The 14,988-nt window shown below is 42.9% G+C and overlaps 1 protein-coding gene across 1 annotated transcript in view; it reads left to right on the forward strand.

Moving 5' to 3' along the window:
* Nucleotides 1-5,215: 5,215 nt before the first annotated feature.
* Ed (hemicentin protein echinoid) overlaps nucleotides 5,216-14,988 on the forward strand; it is an 89,386-nt gene continuing 79,613 nt past the window's right edge. Inside the window, exon 1 of the mRNA XM_076772462.1 lies at nucleotides 5,216-5,418. The gene's annotated coding sequence lies outside the window, so the exon portion shown is untranslated. The remainder of the gene's footprint in view (nucleotides 5,419-14,988) is intronic.

Consider the following 14,988-nt stretch of genomic DNA (forward strand, 5'->3'; position numbering starts at 1 on the left):
CACCCCTGAAATTTACCTGTTTCTCGGAGTTAATAATGTGTGGAAAGGTTTTGCGTACGGGTGTGTAAATAATGCCCCATCCTTGGAGATTTTCATTTATTTTCATTTCTATAAATTCCAATATCATTTTAGGTAACGATTTGCACAGTATTTTCAAATATTTACCTTTTTCGATCACGATTTTTTGCTTTCACCATTTTCTCACCAATTAATTTTATAGAGTCGTTACTTTTTAATTTAGCGTGAATGAAATGAATATTTGTTTTCCCTTTGTGCCCGATTCCTCTTATTCGGCGTTTCGTTTGAAACATTGCTTCCTTTCCCGAGGTCGCGAAAATAATGTGACCCACCGTCTGGTCTATCAATCGTGAATCTTTTCTCGACCGTAAACAATACTTTCTTCCAGTTTTTCCTTCATCTAATGCGCTCTTGGGCAAACGTCATTCGATCCTGGGTATGCTTCTTCGTTAATGGCGGTTTTTACTGAAGTTTCTTGCGTTTTATGTAGCCGCATTGTTGTAAAATACGGTGTATTTTCCTTAAGTTAGTTGTTACTCCTGCTTCCTGTACTCTTTGATACAATGTCAGAGGAATTCTCTGCAATTCGTAACATCTCCCGTATATCTGTTTGTCTTTCCGTCGCAGTTTTCAAGATCCTTCAGAAACTTTTTAACCCCGTTTCGACTTCCCTTTTATCAATTTTGAAATTTAAACCCACTCCTCTTCTAAATTTATTACTACACAGTTTTTCATTTTTTTATGTTAATTTGACGTTTAAGGGTCCCTTGATCGTCTGCATTTAATGTTTGCTTTATAAAATCGCCTCCTTAATGCCTTCTCTGATATTTCCACTCTGCGATCCTCGAGAGTTTCCACGAGTGCTTCAACAGTTGAATGGCGGTTCTCCGAAGCAACTTTAATGATTTTCCGATCTGACCGTGGTGTTGTTTTTCATTTTCGCGGACAAGATGATCGTTTAATCGAAGTTGGTGAAACATTTTCCTTCGTAGAATCGACGGTTTTCTTTGTCGTTCGATGAGAAACGCCCTCATATTTCACGAAATAAGTTGCTACCTTTGAAAAGATCACCTTTATAAAGCTTCTTTCCTTAAAAAAACCGCTCTTTCTTAATTCTAACTCTGATCACGCTGGAACTGTTTATTTACACGTCGTTGTTATTTTTATTCGACTGCATTCACAAGTAGACGTAAGATCAAATTGAAATTGAAATTATTTAACGCCATAGAGAGTGCCAATCATTGTGTCAAAGGTGTCTAAATTTATATTTATAACTGACGGGCGTATAGATGAATCGCGCGAGAAAATAATACTATAACGACGGAACGTCAAAGATTGATACTAAATAGTATTATTTTCTGCATTTATAATACATCTAAATTTGACTAATGAAAGATAAAATTTGACGAGTCAATTTCGCTCGGATATGTTGAAGGAAATGAGGAAACGAGTTTTCGGCGCAATTAAGTTTGCAGTATCAAGAATCGTTTCTAGATCCTTGTTAGCAGTCGGTTTAAAAAATTTATCTTCCACAGAAAAACTCGATTCATCAATTTCAATAGATGAAATGGATTTCAGATTCATTTATTACCTTTCAGCGGGTTTTCTTTGCCAAATATTTTTCCATGTTCGACGTGAATGCGAAGTTTGTAAACAGTCAGAGGCGGGCACTCGAAAACGTTTCTAAAAAATTTGTTAAATTTATTACTGGAATTTTAATTTTGAATGTTTTCTTTAAACGATTTTCGAAACTTTCAATATTTCAATGTTCACGAGTGAGCTTTTGAAATCCTCAGAATCGCAAATTTTTATATAAATTCACCTTTGACGTATTTTCCAAGTTCTTTTGACTAACATTGTACGAAACAAATGTAATAAATTTTAATATTTGTTGGAGTGGAACACAGAAAAAGAAACGAAGTCAAATCGTAGGAGGAAACGGAAAGGTAGTAGAAATGAAAGCTGGTATTGCACCGCTTGCGATGAAGAATGGAGAAGTGCTATAATACCGTGTATTCTGTATGATACATAGTGTTAGCACGATGCGTGCTGCAGCGATTTTCCCCCACAGTAATTCACATTTGCCCTAAATGCCAATCTTCGGTAAAAAGATTCTATCCAAGTTACTGCCAAGTTTCTATAGTGCAAACATTTCGAAACCATTGTATTTAACTATTCTATAGTTTTTTAAATTCAAAATAACGAGTGCGTTAAATTCCTGAACAGTATAGCGATCTCAACGAGGCTGTAATTATGAGTTTTCACAGAACTCACCGTTATGTTTCGAGATATTGATCAAACAATGAACATCTGCGGTTTGATGAAATTGTACAGGTTCGTATAGCAGTGAATAATAAGGGACAGATATATATTTTTTAACTAGGCATCTAAATTTAAGAGGTGAAACTATCTTTCAAAGTTTCATTATTCTCGTTCGTTATACACGCTCCATTTTCCAACACGGTTACGCGTACGAACGTTGCACTTTTCAAAACACCATGATTGTATTTTACTTTGAAAGATAATTTTATTGGAATACTAAAGTTGTACAAATTAAATACATTTTTGTACGTTGCGGAGTAAAAAGTGACGCAATTGCCTCAAAAGAAGAGAAAGAAGAAAGTCAACAACCGTTATAAATAAATATTCTTTTCTTCTCTTCCTCAGAATAGAGTTTACAAACCTACTTTTTCTTTTTTTAACACAGGTAACGCTCTTTTCCTTCTTTCTTTTAGTTGGTCGCTGATCGATGGTCGCGGTTTTTCCTCTTTCCTCTATCGATTCCAAAAACTCTGCAACGTCGTTTAGCAAAGTTTTAATTTTTCCAAGTTTCTTAAAGTGCAAGATTGCGTATAAACGGTCTTCGTAACTTTGCAACTCCTCCGGGGTTTTGCGTAAGCCTGTATAACGCGTGCATTTATTCATCCGGCGTTCAATTTCATAAAAAGCTGGTGCGATGGAACAGCGTTAGGATCTCGATTTTTCGGGATGTGTCAGCCAGTAAAATTTTGATTTTCCTCCCTTCGGGTCAACGATTTTCCACGCTGTGGCGGCCCCGCGAATAGGATACCAGAGCGAATCGGACACAAATAAGAATTCAGACCGTGTTCGTTACATCGCGATAGGAACGAGCACTTCGATCGTTCCTATTACTTCGTCCCTCGCCTCCTCGGCGACCTCGGTAGCCCAATTGTTTTAGATCCTTGCTTAGTGCTGGCACATGTTACTCTGTACGATACACCCCGTAAGTCATTGAATTGTCGCGTTTTGAGCAATGAAATTTGACTTTTCTGCTCGTTCGACAGTCTGCAAAAGCAATTCCTTAAAGTTTCCCAAATTTTGATAAGCATTGATAAGTTCATCGGGAAGAAGTTATAAAATGCGAAGGGTACGTTTCTTCTGGAACAACTGCAGAGACATTTTCGAACGTAGGAAGGAAAAATCGGCAGGAATTTGGGGGATGACCTAACACCGAGCGCAAAGGGGGAGGCGGAGAAACCCTTCTCGATACTCATCGAAAGGATCGAGTATCTGACTGGCCAAATTTGATCGGTGTCACGTCGACGGCTCTCTCTGCTTGGAATTAATGAAACAGGACCGCCCTGTTTGCGTAGCGATATCGGTAGTACGACGTAAATTTAACGACAGGACCTCGCACGTTTCCATTCGTACGCGTCGCGAAATATACACGGGTCTTTATCCCAGGGAACGAAGTGCAGGGCAAATGGCGCGATACTGGCCGCGGATAAACGTCAGAGGAACCGTCGAGCAGCTGACTCGCAAGATTAACATATTCCCGGCGGGATCGGGGGAACCCGGGTCGTCGAGAGCCACGTAGGACATCGAAGTCACGCGAGCCATCTTGGAGGAAAGATTCGTGTTCGTGTTCGAGTTGGCGGTCTTCCGGTCGCATCGTCGGCCAAACTTACACGCGGAATACCGAATGTCTTTTATTTGCCGGGCGGTACTTTTCCAATTATCTCGGACGGAATCTGGATCCGCGTCTCCCGTTTTTTCCATTCTCATTTCGTCGGGCGTCCTCTCGCGTCCGCCGTCGTACGCCTCGCGAAATGAAAAAAGGTCGTTGAAGAGTGCCGCCGGCGGATCGCGACGTCCGCCTCGAGTTTTGATTAAAACTAAACGGCGAATAAAAATTCCGCGAACCGACGCACGAGAAATCCATGATTTCAGCGCGAAACGCGGACAGAAATTAGATCCTCGAGGATCGCGTAGATCCGGTCGCGAAATTTCCTTCAACGACGGCGAGGCAACGACGCGAGGAAAAAAATAGCATCGACGCTAGTAAACGAAGGAAGTATAAAGTTCGTCTCGAATCGAAAATCGATGTCCCCGGACGATGGCTTCGCTAAGTGCCGTTCGGAGTATCGTCGCTTCTTCCTGCTGGCGGCGTCTAAGAACGGCGAACAAACGAGAAAACGTCCGCGTGCCAATAATCTTTTAAACGACTCTTTATCCACCTGTCGACTGGCGGTGTCGTGGCAGCGGCTTGTTAGAAATTTTCATTTTTAAAAAGGAGATCCTCGCCATCCGGAGATTCTGGGGTAAGTGGCGCGCGACGCGTCCTTCAAAGAGACGACGGCCATTTCTTCCCCGCTCCGTGGATAGACCCTTTGGGAACGAAGTTCATATCCTTTCCCAATACCACCCCGTACGTTTACCTTTTTTAAACAGTGCCCGTTGGACACACGATTGCTGCACCGAATCGTCGTTTAGCCTACCCTGGAGGGCGCGCGGCCCCTGTCAAGGGTCTCTTCAGCCCTTGACCCGGCCACGAACACTTCGAAAGTGAAATATCGACGGACTGCCTTCGAAAGATTCTTAAAACTGGCGCTGACAGGCCAGTTTTCAATTATTCAGCAGCCATTTTGGCTACTCCGGAGGAAACCTGTCAACGACCTGGAGACATTCGAATACTCGTAAAAAAATTAGTTTTCGCTTACTCTTTGCGATAATATTAAAATGGTATCTTATCATGGTTCTAAGATAGTGTCTGTAATTTTGTACCGTCGTGGCCTTCGAATCATGGAAACGCTCGGTTATTTTCGATGATTCTCCGAGCCACTCGAAACTCGTATGTCTTGTTTGTGTTCAGTCGGTCGATCTCTTCGGCTAGCTACGCTTCGACGTAATATTCGACACCTTTCAAGCCTGTTCGCAGAAGGTCACCATCTCTGGAGCCAATAGCGCTGCTAGAACGGACACCAAGGACAAGAAGTGGAAGCCATACGACTCTGGAACGCAGAAACGATCGCGAGGCGTCTGGATCGACGCTGCTCGTCTTGCGGAAAAACCGCAAGTAAGAAGAAAGCCGCGAGAGACCAGGAACGAGACGAAGAAGCGCTACAAAGAGGTCCAGATCCAGAAATCGTGCGGTATTTGGTATGAAATTTCAACTGGACGATTTATTATTTAATCCAACGTATCAGTGTTATTTCCAATATTTAAACAAACGATAGTAGTTTAAGCCAAGAGATAATAAAATTTTGATTTCCCGTTCTCTAAAATATTTCATCAGAATTTATATGTTTGTCGCGCGTAAATAACGCAGTAAATATTTGACGTTAGCGACAGTCGAATAAAAAGTGACGGTCGTTTGGGGTTGCGAGTACAATAAAATTGCCCATCCCTCCTGAAATTACCTTGCAAGGATACAATTTTCAGCGAAATGCAGTGCGTAATATCGTTAGATTGAAACCTCGTGTCTAGAGTGCCAAGTAATGTAATTGGGATTGTTGTTCGAGCCTCAGGCATTCCGTGTACAACAGTTTGTCACGCGCTATACAGTATTTATAAGCAGACTCGAGGTATGAAACGCGGCTAGACGAATTCTCTTCTTCAATTTTAACCTTGAGGACGATCGAAGCAGGGACAGAAAGTTCGTTGTGCGGGCAGAGGCAAATAAGGTACCTTGTTCAAAGTAACGAAGTCTCTACCCGTATGAAATTTCTTCAAATATTGCACGTTCGTCTGTCTTTACAGTCTTCCAAGTCTTTAAATCGTAGACTAAAGGGGTGGAAAAGAAATATACGAGAGGTAGTAGCCAATTAAGAGGGTCAAAAGTTCCAATTTCACTTCTCTTGGCTTGTAAAAAATTTTGAAAAACGTTTTAGATGCGTTAGTTGCCCAGGCAGAGCTTATAAAATATTTCTACATTTTTCTCTTGAAAATCCAAGTTGCATAAATTAAAAAATGCGTGAATCTTTTAAATCTAGGCATTCGGAGTAGCTTTTCAGTGCAACACGCTTGGCATAGTTTTAATATGGTGGATTTTACATCGAGTTATTAATGTTGATTGCTTGCACACGATCAGTTAGATAACTCTCGAGCCAGTTCGATGCAACTCGGATTCTAAAGATCTAGCGATCGACTGTGTCAAAGGCACAGATTTCCTAAGTCGTTATAAACTGTGTCAACTTGGTAAACGGTATCGAGTTGCAAGATTAGTATTAACAGATTTCCACGCTGCTGGTTGCAAATAATTTTAGATATAGGGAGCTGTTACAGATTTATAGTTAGTAACTAGTTCGTTTCTATTGTAGTTTTTAAAATAGAAGCGTGCTACATTTACATACTGGTAGAAGGTATTTAAGGATTTATTAAAATCTGATCGCAGGGGTTTATATTTCAAAAAATAACTTGGACATTTTTGCAATGTCGCGCCAGGGCGGTTAATTTTGTTAAGAATATCGCTAATATTTATGAGGAAGTTGGCAACGTCGGCGAAACTATTCAGTGACTCGATAAAATGTGCAGAGTTTGGGGCGGCATAGACTGACGCGAAGTACTCTGCGAATAAGTTAGCAGTCTGAGTTTCGGAAATTGCAACTTCGTCGTCATAGTTTACAGAAAGTGCAATATTACTGGAGCGTGATTTGTTTTTCACGGAATTCCAGGAGACTCTGATACTCTTGTTCATGTTGGATGCAATACGCGCACGATATCGAGGCCAAAAGAATTTATTATTTGAATTTTAATCGTTTCAAACGATTTCTCTATTCGTTGACGAGCGTTGAATAATCGTAAAAACTTTAATACTGCTATCTATTGAAATTTCTTCGTGATTTTTGTTACCCCCTGTTTATATTCTTCCAGATCCACTGTTTATACTTCGATCGAAGATGGAAGAAGTAAATATAGTCGTTAGGAAGACTTGATTTTTTAAAAATAAACCACCTTGCACAGCTATCCATAATTTGATTAAAAATAATGTATCCACGAAAGAGGAAGGTTTAATTTCAGCACTTTCTAGCAAACGAATATTTATCGAATTTCTCTACTTGTCGACCGTCTGAATTACGTACGCCGTTTAATGTCGACTTTGAGGAAAACGTTTTTAAACTTACGCATGATTTATACCGCGGGAAAATTTTATTGCGCCGCTTGAATACCACTGACAAGTTGTCAGACTTCAAACTTTCATAACCTTGTTAAAATTCATGGAAAAGTGTCGCGACAGGAACTGAATTAAAGCTTGAACCACCTAGTTGTTGATTCCTTTGGACGATTTCATTTTGGTCGGTGCCCAAGATGCAAAATCGTTCCTCGAAGGAGTGGTTATTAAATTGTAAACGCTTCTCAACGTTTTACGGCCGCTAGAGCGTACGAGCAACACATTTTTCGATTCGTAAAGTTTCCAAAATCTCAGGGCATTTGTTCAAAAGCAGGAGACAATTTTACAAGCCTTTACGTTATTGGCAATTGGAAACCTAAAGCTGTTGCGCGTGCTACAGAACGCGTTGTCTCAAAATGTGATTTAAATCTCGAAAATCGTTACTACATTTACATTTAGGGTCTTTAACAATTCGAATGAACCGACTCTTAAAAGAGTATCGATAAAATCCCTCTAGACTTTTACGGGAATATCGGGACCCGGTATCTTTGTAAACGAATTCAGCTGGAAGTTCGTCAAAGTCGAAAACGATTCGACGTTGTTTCAAATATCAGATTAGAATATTTTATCCGATTGACGAAGGGGGAGGAAGACAGAAGGCACGGAAAACAGAGGTCGACCTCGTTCGAGCGGGGTTCAACGGACTCCGGTCGCATCGGATCTAACGACAAGAGGCGGTTGGAGATCGCGGACCCGCTACTCGACGCTACTCGTCTTGCTCGCGTCTTTCTTTGCCCTTTAGCGGCCGCGACGGCGAACCGGTCGAGCGGTCCCGCAGTCGCGAGTCGACGATTCGCGACCTCTCGAACCCTCGTGTCTCGAAGACGAATTTATTTTTTCTGTTTTCGACGGTTCGCGAAGGCGGGGGAAAAAGCATCGGATGCGTGCAGAGTTCGGTCACGGTCGTTAGCCGCTGGTGCACGGGGTTGCACGTGCGGCCCGTTGGACAAGAAACCCAGAACAAAGTGGCAGTCCTCGTAAATAACGCACCGGCTGGTGACGCGCGTTTTCGTTCCGACCGCTTCGGAAACTTCTTGCGAGCGTTCGTCTCGAAGGATCGTCGTCGCGGCGGGTCACGGGGAACCGCGCAAGAACCGCTCGTTTCTTCGATCCCTCGCACCGAACGGAAGAACCGAGTATCCTCCGTGCCGCGCCGTCTGCTTCCGGTCCCGCGAACCGCGCGCGTTCCTTGGAGTCGCGTCTGCCCGCGAATCGCGCGCATAACAGAGAGAGAAATCGGAAAGCGGTTTTTATTCGGTCGGGTAACCGCGACGGAGTAAGTACCCGACGACAAGCGGAAGCGTTTAGCAGGCCATTAAAGTCAGCTGGCCGTTACGATAATCGAGCAAATCGATTTATATCCGGCCTCTGACGCGGAGAGGTCGCCGAGAAGCGTCGGAGATCCGATAAATCGATCGACCTGCGACGCCGGGAGAAGAAAGGAGAAATCGGGACCGAGGGGTGACGGAAGAAGCCGGTCTTCTGAAACCCGTCGACGGTCGCGCACGGTGCAGAAACGATAAAGATCCGCCCGGACGGCGGCTGCCTTTCGATAAACCGTAAAACTCACGGGACGATTCCCGCGTCTATTTCGTCGACCAGTGCCCCGAAGAAGCGATAAAAGTTGGAGATTCCGCGGTGACCCAGACCCAGAGCGGACGAACGGTGGAATTATGTTTGTACGCGACGATAACCGGGGCAGATAGGCGTCGCGCATCGACGCAAACACACCTGTCGTGTCCGGCACGCGTACGTCGGCGACCGTTTGCAGGAAACGCGGCCACGAAGCTCGGAAAACCGTTGGCTCGATTAAACGTCGGGCTAAACTGACCCTCTCCTCCTTGGTCGACTCACGTCGAGCGGAACGAAACGGAACGGCCGGAAAGAGAAAAGCACCTCGCCTTTAAACCTCACCCCAACGCTTCCCGGACGATTCACCTGCTTTGTCCTATTCTTTGATTAATTCCAGCCTCGAATTTATCATAGTTGGCCCCGAGAATAAATTGTTGAGGTTAATGTCGTAGAAGGTTCCTAGATCGGGCCGGTGACAGATTTAGGTGATTTTAACGTGATATACAGGGTGTCCCGCTTGGAAATTCTCGCCCCGTACCTGGCGAAGAATAGACTCGAGTTGGGAACGAGCAAGACCTCGGATAAAATGGTCTCAGGATCGAATGTACGCTACTGGCTACGAGACGTAGATATTTCAAATTCGTCGCCAGAAAGAAAAGATGTTTAACTCGGGGCGTCATTTAAGCACCTTTCCTCGACGACGCGGAGCATGTTGAGAGGGTTAGTAATTCTGGGTGTCAGCCTCTTGGTGGTGGAACGACCAAGGAGTAAATTACGTGCTTATGATCTCCGGATCAGGTGGTACGCGTTAAAGAGCCTCGGTACACCAGGTGTCGACACGCAATACTAATTATAGAAACATCGTGCTAGATGCGGGTCGATAATTATCATACGTATGGAAGAAACGCGAATATTTTTTAGTTTTCGTTTTAAAAGGAAAATTTCTGAGCCACTCGGTATATCTAACGCGATAGAACGTGGTCAACAAGTTGACGCTATTTAAACTGACTTCCGAAAGGCTTTCGATACCGTCAATCACGCAGTACTCATCTGCAAACTCCGGACAATGGACTCTCGAGCGCGCTTTCGTAGATTTCTAGCTATTTATCCGACAGATCTTTCCTCGTTAAGTTTAAAAATTGCTTCTCAAACCCGGTAACTACGCTTCTAAACCCGAATCGTTGAAACACTTTAATTCCCTGCCATAGGATGACTTAACCAATTAGCTTTTCTTGCGTAACTTTCGAAGCACGCCTGCTTAATCCTCGCAACTGTTCAAAACTTGAAAATGAAATCTTTTGCAGTAATCACACTTGTACTTTAGCAGCGTGTGCGAACAAATGAAGTTCGAAAGTGTTTGGAACGGTGTATCCATGCTTGTATGCATAATACAACAGTATTACCTAGTCTCACTTTACCGTAATATAGCAAACCAAGCTTTTGCAGCACTTGACCCTATTAATAGAGTACCGCAATATTTTAATGACGCAACTACGTTAAGAATTCTCTATTACCCTTTGGTGTGTCCTAATTTGAAGCATTGTTCGTTCGTCCGGTCTCCTTAGCTCTCTTATTCGAAAAGTTCAACGCAAACTCTTTTATTTTGTTACTTCGTCTCGGCTGGGTTCGACGATTGTTAAAAAACGAACGTTCGACATCTTTTCGTAAACTTATGTTAGGTGCTTCGATATTCCCGAAAGCGAAATCTTGCTGTATCCAGAACCACGGTGGCGCGATAATTTGATTACGCTAACACAATGGGCGGGAAAATTAAAGCATCGTGAAATTTTTGACGAAAAATGGTTGCTCTTTGAACTTTCGTAACTTCGTGATGAAACATCGCATGTATGATGATACACCTGCGGTCATTTCTAACTGCGGAACCACGAAATTAACCCTGGTAAGTTGATTTTCTTGAAAGATGCTTTTACGCTAGAAATTAGGGCGAGACGGTAGAGGCGAGTTCTTTTTCTCGAAAATTTTACGACGTCAAACGGCTGCACGGAGTTTAACAAATTCTTTCCGCGACTTAAATCAACATGAATGCGAAGAACGAAGCATCCCCTTTACATAGTACCACTTTACATAGTAATAAGACCCCTTATTGCACTTTGAATGAAGTGTGCCCCCAGCATTAGATTAGGCCACCCATCAGTGAGTCCGGATTTCGATCTCATCGAACATGTAGGGTAATGTATACAGACTTTGACAGTTCGAGTATGCGTTAGAAAATTTATGGCTAGGATAGATATAAAATAAAAAATAAAGAAGTTCGATTCTCGCATTAAACTCCGTGCAATCGATTTCGTAAAGTTATCGAGAAACCATTTTTACTTTTCCATCCGTCTTTCTAGTACGAAAATTAAATTAACAAAGTGAAAGTAGAATTATAATACTTTAAATATCGACAAATTTTCAATGAAAATTTCGCGATTTTTTAATTTTGCTGCCGAATACAACGCGGACGTAAATACTTACTAACGAATGAACCATGAATATTTATGCAAGTGCACATTTTTGTAAAAAATAAAAAGTGAAAGCTGCACAGAAGTTTGTCTCTTCGCCAGAAGATTTTAATATTGCATCTTTTATTTTGAATATTTTCCATGTTTTATATATTTTGCAAACTGTTTTTTAAGTACGTATGCAAAAGGATGTTGCATATTTCATTTATGTTTATGGATTTTCAAATTAATTTGCTGAGAGCGGAATCAAAATCTCGCTAAATTAAACCGGTATCATTTTATAATGTACGTAAACATAATAGGTAAACGGTAATTCTATACTATAATTCCATAGAGTTCTGTAACTCTATATTATAGAGATTTAGGATAATTTGAAACAGCTTTCGGATGTACTTTGACGGTAACAGGTTTTAAATTTTAGTATTCTCAAATACTCATTTGGAAACGGTACCAATTTATATGAAACAGTTAAATTCGAGTGACGAGCCATTAACTGATTCCATCAAATTATTAAACAATATGGGGCAAAATTTGAGAAGTATACCTGGAAGTATTCGAGAGAAAATTATTTTAAAAAATGCAGTTTTAAAGGGAAATCACGGATATAAAACAATTTCACAAAATTGATAAAATTTTAAGAGATGAAATTGTTGAAAAACCAAGCGAAAGCAAAGACCTCATTTTCCGCTTATAAATTAATTTTAATAGGTAAACGCCATCAATTATCTACGCTTAATGTAGGAAGTATGCTTACAGCTATTTTTTAAATGTCATATATTTTTTCGAAATGTCATCATATTTTTGCATACGTTCGCATATTGTATTTTCATATTTCGCATACGTCGTTTGCATATTTCAATATATTTTACGTGCATAAACATCCGCAGTCTACTAATGAATACAACGACGCTATCGATTTGTTCTGGAACTCAACGTATGCTTAACCCTTTGCGCTATAATTATTTTCCCAGTTTGTTCTCAGCTGCCTCTGATTTAATTTCTTCTTGTTTGAATACCTTAAGCGCGGACAAATTGTATGCAATTATTTTAAACGCAAGCCTTTATGCAATCCCTGATGATAATACGTTAAAATATATTTCCTTCCCCTATTTTTCGATTTAAACAAACTGAACAGTTCTTATTTTTTTTCCACGGGGATCTAGTTTCGTTATGATTATTTTGTTTACCATATAGTCCCTTTTTCTTTCCAAGAATGAATCTGTTACCATGCATGTCGACATTATATTGAAATTTATGCAATTTAAAATGCGATGCAATAGTTCTTCAACCTTGTTTTGTAAAACATCAACGCAAAAAGTCTCATTTAGTATAGTTGGAAGAAAGATTGGTCCTAAAAGACCGTCTCCCACACGTTAACAGAAAATTCTTGTCGGTGCCTTGATTGCAAACTCGCATGTGCATTATCTTCTGATCGAACGTGTTGATTGCGATAACTTATTATCCCATTGCTGGTGAATCCTGCCTCATCGGTAAATAAAACGAAACGCAGGAACCTCGCGCTTATCTCTCGATTTTCAGCAACATTATCAAGAATCTCTTCTAGTTGAGGCGTAGACGCTGTTCTTGACCTCCCGCGATCGCATGCACGCACTTCAAACGAACCAGTTTTTCTAAGACGCGTATGAATTGCAGGAAACAATCTACTATTCGGAATATTTTGCGTTGCGAAAAACGTTCTTTTTATGCATTTCCGTTGGCAAACCCGTACGTGAAATGCACGTCAACGTTCAACGTTTGTTCAAAATATATTAATTACGTTTACGCGGTACTGCTGTAGGCAATGAAATCGTAGAAACAAATGCAGGAGCAAGAAATACTGAAATTTCACAGTGGGAAAAGTAATGTGTAACATAGTGATGTAAAACCGCCATCTTCTTTTACAGAGAGGACTAGACTGCATGAGAATTTTTTACGAGGAAACGGCTTGTTTGCGACATATCGTTCCTTTTAAGGTTTCTATATCCAAGTCGAGTAGAATACGTAGATGTAAAGAAAAACCTTTGACCATGAATTTCAAAGTCAAGATGAATTTTACGGTAGGTTCCCTTAAGGAATGTCTGTTACTACCTGTATGTAGTAGCGTTAACAATAATAATCCAGGATCTTCTGAATAATTGGCAAACACCTCGTCTAGAGTGTCCCGGTATAGTTACCCTTTCCGATCGCATTCGCAGGGAAGTGTTGCTTCGCAACCAGGTTTCCCTCTTTGATATCCCATTCTGTTTTGCCATGTCTCGTCTCACCGGAACATCGAGATCTCTTTGAATACTCGGGGGAGAGACGTTCCCGTCGCCGGGCGTTCGGTGTTAGACGGAAGACGCCCTCGAAAGGAGTCACTGGCAGCTGCGCCTCTTCCGTCCATCAACCGATACTCGACTTTTCCCTCTTCGTCGTGCTTCTGCCCACCATCCGCGAAATCACCGTTTTGTTAAGATTTCTCCGGGAATTCCCAAAGGCATACCCCGAACGTGCACGGTTCGTCCCCGATTCCGTAGATCCGTATCGGTCCCGGGCAATCGCGGCGTCCGGTGGCCTCCCACGCGGCCCCCGTCCCATTCCCAATCCGCCTGAAACGCGAGAGAAAACGCTTTTATTGCGTGGTGCCGCGCGTACAGCGCCTGCAGGGCCGTGCGAACGGAAGTCTTGGTCACGGCTCGTCGAGTCGCCGTCGCTTCGTCTACGATGCCGAGGCGCCTCGCTCGAACGCCGTCTCCTTCGTCCTCGTCCGTCCGGAATACAAGCCAGGAGTCTTGGATCCAGCGTGTTTCTGCCAGGCTAGCCGCCGACGGAACCGCAACGACGCGGCATCGCGTGGGAATTCCGCGGCAGCGGCTGCAGCGGATCCGGATTAGTCGTTCGTCGAGCTGCGGAGGGGCGGCGGGGGCGGGCGAGCAACAAATTTCCACGGTGTTTCGGGAGCTTATTAAGCCGACGAGCCGAATCTTCGGGCCGCGGCGGAGCACTTAGCCCGCGCGTACTATCGGGCACGACCTCAAAGAGCTTTTACGAGTCCTCCTCCTTCTTGCCTCTCCGCTACCCGGTTAACGATACGCCCGGAACACCCTAACGACCTAACGCGCGCTACCTACCCGCGACAGGAAGCCGGCTTTATTTATCGCGATAAACGTTACTCGCCGACCTCGTCGGCGTCTTACCAAAGGATTACGACCCCGCCCCTACGCCCGGCGACTGATTTCGTACCGTTGGACCCGATTCGTCTCCGCGACCGCGCGGGGCCAGATAGGCGACGCTCCAACAGCAATATCGCCGATCGGCACCGTCAGCTTTTTCCAGGTAATATTCCTCGATCCCGGAGGATCTTTCGTGTGTATCGGACACCGGCCAGAGATTCGTTCGATCGCCGTCGAACCTCGTTATTTACGAAAATGTCCATTATACGGGCAGAGGCAGTCGAAATAATCCCGCTGGCAGGGTTTCAACAAATTGTACCGAGTTCGAAGCGTGGCCGTGGAGGGGGATGATATTGTAATTCGGGACATA

Source organism: Colletes latitarsis, chromosome 9 (assembly GCF_051014445.1).
Source record: "Colletes latitarsis isolate SP2378_abdomen chromosome 9, iyColLati1, whole genome shotgun sequence".
Lineage (NCBI taxonomy): Eukaryota > Metazoa > Arthropoda > Insecta > Hymenoptera > Colletidae > Colletes > Colletes latitarsis.